Raw genomic sequence first — 6,234 nt, 5'->3', positions numbered from 1 at the left:
CATTGTGTGCACAAATAGTAGTAGTCAAAGACGAAGACAAATGGTCATTTATGCAATATAATTTTTAATAGATTTACAACTACACTATAGTTAATGAAATACTTGGACTCAGAGTGAGCAGGAGCATTTACAAAGACAGAGTTTCCAGTATAACGTGATTTCAGCTACAATAAGTGAAAACTTGTAGAATACAGACAGTTACAGCTCAACAGAATATAGAGACCAAAAAACAAACTAATGCAGTGTACAGTTTTCAGAAAGGTTATTCCCACTTTAGCAAATGATGGCGTATGGCTAGGATATGTCACTTAATGATTGATGGGGATCTGACCTCTGAGACCTCCACCAATCCTGAGAATGAAGGTAACACGGTGCTGATTTTTTTCAGAACTGTCATTCACTTTACTGCTCATTATTTTTTGTCTTCTATCTTATGTTGATATCTAGTAATCATCTTTGGTTTGTCAAAGAGGCGAGGAACTTGCTAAGTTGCTGGTGTGGTGACTGTAGAATATGATTTGTCTTTGATGCCAGAGAGGTCCTCTTCTTCCATTTCCTGCATGGCTTCTCTTTTACAACGAGTTTCAACACAGTCACAGCTCACGGCATTAATAAAATAATATTTCACCATCTTTCCATTGGGACAAATCAAGCCAATGATAATCTTTTTTGCCTTTGTCTCTTCACAACAAGAACATCTTTGCTCCATCAAATGAGTTTTTGGAGAGAAACTGAAAGGTAATAAAGTAGGTTTGTATATAACAAAGAAATAAAACAGTGTCACTAGAAAAAACAGCAGATACAGCCACTCAAATATATACAGAAAGTCACCTTATGAACATCTGACTTATGTGCAACTCATAGATACAAACATTGGATGTTCATAAAAAAAAAAAAAACCTAATACTCACCTCACCGCTCACCCCTCCGGTCAACCCACTGCTCGATACTCACCTTCTGGTCCTCTTCTTTCCGCTGTCCGCTTCTTCACTATGAGCCAGAAGTTCTGACCATGTCTAAGCCTCAGAGGTCACTGCGTGTTGTAAGGTCACAATGTCTGTGCTATGACCTTATGATGCACAGTGGACTCTGAAACTTGGATGTGGCCATAAGTCATGGTCCATAATGAAGAGGCCAAAGATGAAGCATGCGACGGCAGAAAAAATAGGACCTGATGGCGGGGGGCAGGAGACGTAAAAGATGATGTAACTATTGGTAAAAAAACAGAAAAAAATAATACTTTTCTGGCCTCCCCCTGCTTACCGTCATCTTCTTTCTAGAGACATGTGGAACATCTCAGTCCACTCAGTATAGGCCAGGATTTCAAAGTCATAACTTTATGACATGCAGTGACTTCTGAGGCTTTGAATTTGTCTCACATCCTGGCCTGTAGTGAAGAGGCCAGGGATGCGGAGCACTGCAATTGAAAGAAGACTGGACGGTATGAAAGGAGCAGCGGGGCACTGGGAGAGATCAACCATGAGGTGAGTAGGATAAGGAAAGAGGGGGATTAGGAACTCACCACGCTGGTGATGCAGAACTTCAGTTCTGTTAGGAGTCCAACTGAAGGGTGCCGTACCTGCCGGTAATTGCAGCCATATGGAGAAGGAAGAAAAGGTAGTAGATCGGCACATCCATCCAGAGAATAAAGTAAAAATATATTTTATTTGTTACATATTAAACTCTTTAAAACAGAACCCTCAGACCTGGTGCATCAGAGATTTCGGTTTTAAAGTTTTCAATATGTAACAAATCTAAAATATTTTTACTTTATTCTCTGGATAGATGAGCCAATCTACTATCTTTTCTTCCTTCTCCATAAGTTGAGTATTTTCCTGACTTTGTTCTTACTTGTATACAAATTGTAATAAAAAATATTAATAAAATATTGAATTTTAACCTCTACAGCTTGGACTGCCAGCAAAGTGTCCAATGTATACATGAGATGCTAGCTCCCGGAAAATTTCAAGAGTTGACTGACAGATTTTGCCTTATTGAGCATTTAGAAAAATCTGTCAACCATCATCTGTTGTGCTGTTAATTTAATTTTGAAATTTTAATTAATAGCTTTTTAAATTATTAATATATCAATCTACAGAGTGCACTTCTCATTGGCCATGTACCACAAAACTTTATATGTAGGTTCTTAAAACCTCTAGAAGACATAAGCATGTCTGTTACAACTTTATGCTGCCCTCAGACAGATTCAGACAGTGCAGACCTCTGAAAGACACAGTCATGTTACTAGGTAACTTACATGGAATAGCTTTCACAGCTTCCTTTACAGTATGACATTTCAACAGGCTTGATAGAATGGCAGTTTTTTTCCCAAATTATTTTCTTTTCCTTTATTAACTGACACTTCTTTAGTGGTTTTACACCTTTAGGAAAGAGTAATAATAAATTTAGTTAATTTGAAAATGTATACATGACTCAAGTAGATTAGAATACCTCCAAACTTTGAAAAATAAGAAAGAGGAACACATACACTTGCCGCAGCAATTTTAATATTACGCTAAGCCTGCATTCTAAATTCGCCCAGATATATGTGCCCACACAAAAATACTCCTAGAGAGGCCCATTAGTGTCTGAACACATTATAGTACCCCTTTCATGGTCCCCACAGTGCTCCCTATACAGTAAAATGCTTTCATTCTACATTCCTCCACTCATAATATAATGTCCCACAGTGCCCACCACACAGAATAATGCACCCACAGGCCCCCTATAGAATAGTATGATGCACCTCACAGATCCCACCACATAGTATGATGTCCCCCACAGTGTACACCCACAGCTTTGCAACATCAAATCACACACACAGTTCTTCTATATGTATACACAAAAATCTGCTACATCAACCCTCACAACTCTGCTACATAGAAACACACATACTCATCTCTGCTATATACACATACTTCTATATAGAATAGCACCTTTGCTATATACACATGCACTCATGTATATGTGGCACCCTGCTGTTCACAGGTACCACAGGACCCAAAAGGGTGCATGGATGGACTTCTCCACAAGAGGCCCTCGTTACATACAAACACCTCCACCGTTCCACCTCATACCACCAGAGGGAGCCTGTTAGGGATCTATATATGGAGGGTGGAGCCAGGCAGTCAGTCAGTCAGACAGAGTCAGAGAGTCTGAGAGCGTGGTGATGCTGAGAGCAGCGAAGACGCAGCACGTCTGCTGCTGTGTTCTGAGGGCCCCGAGTGTGGCCGACGGCGAGGAGGAGAGGAGAGAGGAGTTGAGGGGGCAGAGGAGCATCATAGGCTCACCCCGAATATACAAACCGGACACCGGGTCTGCGCCTACAGGATCCTTTATACCCAGTAGGGATCACCGGCATACCAGGAGGACTACAAGTCCCTGGCCGACCTGAAGCTAAACCCTTAACAGGATCAGGAATCACGAAGGCCCTAGCGTTAGCAGGGATAGTGGTTGCAAGCAGAAGGTCCTACTACCAAGCGACAGGTGAAGAAACAGCACGACACATAAGCTAGGCCCAGTTGCAGGCTGGCCAGGAGCTTAGAGAGAGGGAGACACAGACCAGGAGGCCTTATACTCGCTCACTGGGGAGAAGTCCTGAAGTGCACCCATCCTACTGAGTACCTTGGGCCGTACCTGACATCCGCACCAGTAAACGTATTGAAGCGAATCCCCTGTCTCTGTCAGTTACTCCTGCTGCTCCATTCCGCCTGCACTACAGGTCCCAGCATCACCTACCACCATCTACCCTACACTGCCCTGAGGCCCGCTCCACCTGTGGGGAGCCGTTCAATCCCAGCTGCCTTATCAAGTCTGCAGCAGCGCTGGTACAAATTACCAGAAACCACAGGTAGCGTCACGATCGAACTTTAAACCCCCTATAAACTATCCCCCCTTTTAGTTGACCGCCCTGGGCCACGGACCGGGCCAGCCACTGTGACATATCCTTTCCCCCAGCATCTATCGGCCCGGACTCTGAGTACCCCATTGCCCGGGGGGCGCGACATATACAAGCTCACACACACTCAGCTCTCTTACATATATATACAGCTCTGGCAAAAATTAAGAGATTACTGCAAAATTTTCATTTTCTCAGATTCTTCTCTTTATAGGTATATTTTTGAGTAAAATGTACATTATTGTTTTATTCTATAAACTACTGACAACATGTCTCCGAAAATCAAAGCTAAAAATGTTGTATTTATTTGCAGCAAATGATAAACCGTCAAAATACTAAAAGAGAAACAGTGCTTTCAAACCTCAAATAATGCAAATGACGCGCCCCCTGGGCCGTGGGGTACTCGGCAGCCGGGCCTCTGTGGATGGATATCACGGTGGCTGGCCCGGTCCGTGACCCAGGGTGGTCAGTAAAAAGGGGGAGATTTATAAGGGATTTAAAGTGTTCGTGACGCCACCTGTTTAATGCGGCTAAGGGGTACCGCCGCTGCGGAGCAGTCCTCTGGAGCTGGTGTTACGGCAGCAGGGATGGTGTGGCTCTCCACAGGTAGAGCTAGCTCCAGGGCAGTGTAGGAGGGGGTAATGGATGGTGGTGCAGGGGAGATGGGACCCAGCCGGATCAGAGGAAGAACAGACACACACTCCGGGGCTAGTTTCAGTACCTTTACTGCAGATGGTAGTCAGGTACGGTCCGGAGTACTTGTAGGTGGTGTGCACTTCTGGACTTGCTCCCCAGTGAGCGGGTGTAAGGCCTCCTTTCTGTATCTTACTGTCTCTCTACCTGGAGCTTCTGACCTGCCTGGAACAGGGTCTAGCTCCCTTGATGTTTCTCTCACCCATCTTGCTTGGCTGCGAGGGCTTTCCCACAGGTTACCACGATCCCTGGACGCTGGGGCCTTCGTGGTACCTAGTCCTCTGAGTGTGCGCTATTCACAGGTGGACTGAGGGATATGAAATCCTCCTCAGTATGCCGGATTCCCTACTGGTCATAGAGATCCCAATAGGCTTGGGCCCGGTGCCCGGCTTGCAACAGGGGACGAACCCTCTGTGGTTCCTCTGTCCCTCATGGCTCTTCTCTGCTCCTTGCCTTCTAGCCCACTCTAGGCTCTCACTGGCCAGACTAGCCCGCCGCTTGGGCCTAGCCTGGCTTTCAGCCACAGAGACTTCAGCTTGTCTGGTGCTGCAGCATCGTGTTACACTGCTTCCCACTGACTGACTTCCTGAACTCCACCCCCCAGTATACAGTACATTAAAATTTGTTATGCACACAGACACACTCAGGATACCTTCATTTTGGAATATGGATCTGGAGGATAATGAGTTTCTGGCCACTTCATGTTTGGTTCTTCTCATATCTTTGGCAGTTCATGTGCATATTTTTTTCTCAACACATTTTTTGTGACCCTGTTGACTATTTACAGCAAAACTTTCGATGGTTCTGTGATCGCGCCCCAATAACTAAGCAATTTGCTACATCCCTCTTTAAGATTTGTAACAATTTTTGTTTTTTCAGTCAGTTAAATCTCTTTTTTGGCCCATTTTGCCTGAAGTAAAAAACTGCCTAATAATTCTGCATACCTTGATAAAGGATGTTGTATCCTTAGTCCCACATACTCCCTCGTTACACAAATACACATTACCTACTTCAAAATGATAAGCATTCAAGTCTATACTGCTTAGATTTGAAAAATCTGCATAAAAATGATGATATGGTCTAAATACTCACTTATATAATAATTGTGCATATAGTGAATATACATATACACAAACACCAAGCTTTGCTATATATACACACACGTGGTCAAAATTGTTGGCACCCCTCGTTTAATGAAAGAAGAACCCACAATAGTCACAGAAATAACTTGAATCTGACAAAAGTAATAATAGATTAAAAATCTATGAAAATGAAGAAATGAAAGTCAGTCATTGCTTTTCAACCCTGCTTCCACAGAATGTTTAAAAAATTAAACTCATGAAATAGGCCTGGACAGAAATGATGGTTCTTCTTAACTTAATATTTTGTTGAACAACCTTTTGAGGCAATCTAACGATTCCTGTAACTGTCAATGAGACTTCTGCACCTCTTGACAGGTATTTTAACCCACTCCTCATGAGCAAACTGCTCCAGTTGTCTCGTGTTTGAAGGTTGTCTTTTCCAGACGTCATGTTTCAGCTCTTTCCAAAGATGCTCAATAGGATTTATGTCAGGGCTCATAGAAGGCCATTTTAGAATAGTCCAATGTTTTCCTCTTAGCCATTCTTAGGTGTTTTTAGCTG

At 43.3% G+C, this 6,234-nt stretch overlaps 1 long non-coding RNA gene across 1 annotated transcript; it reads right to left on the bottom strand.

The window, feature by feature from the left end:
• Positions 1-245: 245 nt before the first annotated feature.
• Positions 246-5,165, bottom strand: LOC141174605 (uncharacterized). The gene is made up of 3 exons (XR_012252920.1): positions 4,620-5,165; positions 2,258-2,381; positions 246-731 (listed from the first exon to the last, which is right to left on the bottom strand). It is a non-coding gene; the product is annotated as an uncharacterized lncRNA (long non-coding RNA).
• Between the last annotated feature and the right edge of the window lie 1,069 nt (positions 5,166-6,234).

This window comes from Phyllobates terribilis, unplaced genomic scaffold (assembly GCF_046119375.1).
Source record: "Phyllobates terribilis strain yellow unplaced genomic scaffold, ASM4611937v1 Scaffold_13__5_contigs__length_258822181, whole genome shotgun sequence".
Taxonomy (NCBI): domain Eukaryota; kingdom Metazoa; phylum Chordata; class Amphibia; order Anura; family Dendrobatidae; genus Phyllobates; species Phyllobates terribilis.
Note: the sequence above shows the minus strand (reverse complement) of the source record. Positions and strands in the feature narration are given on the sequence as shown.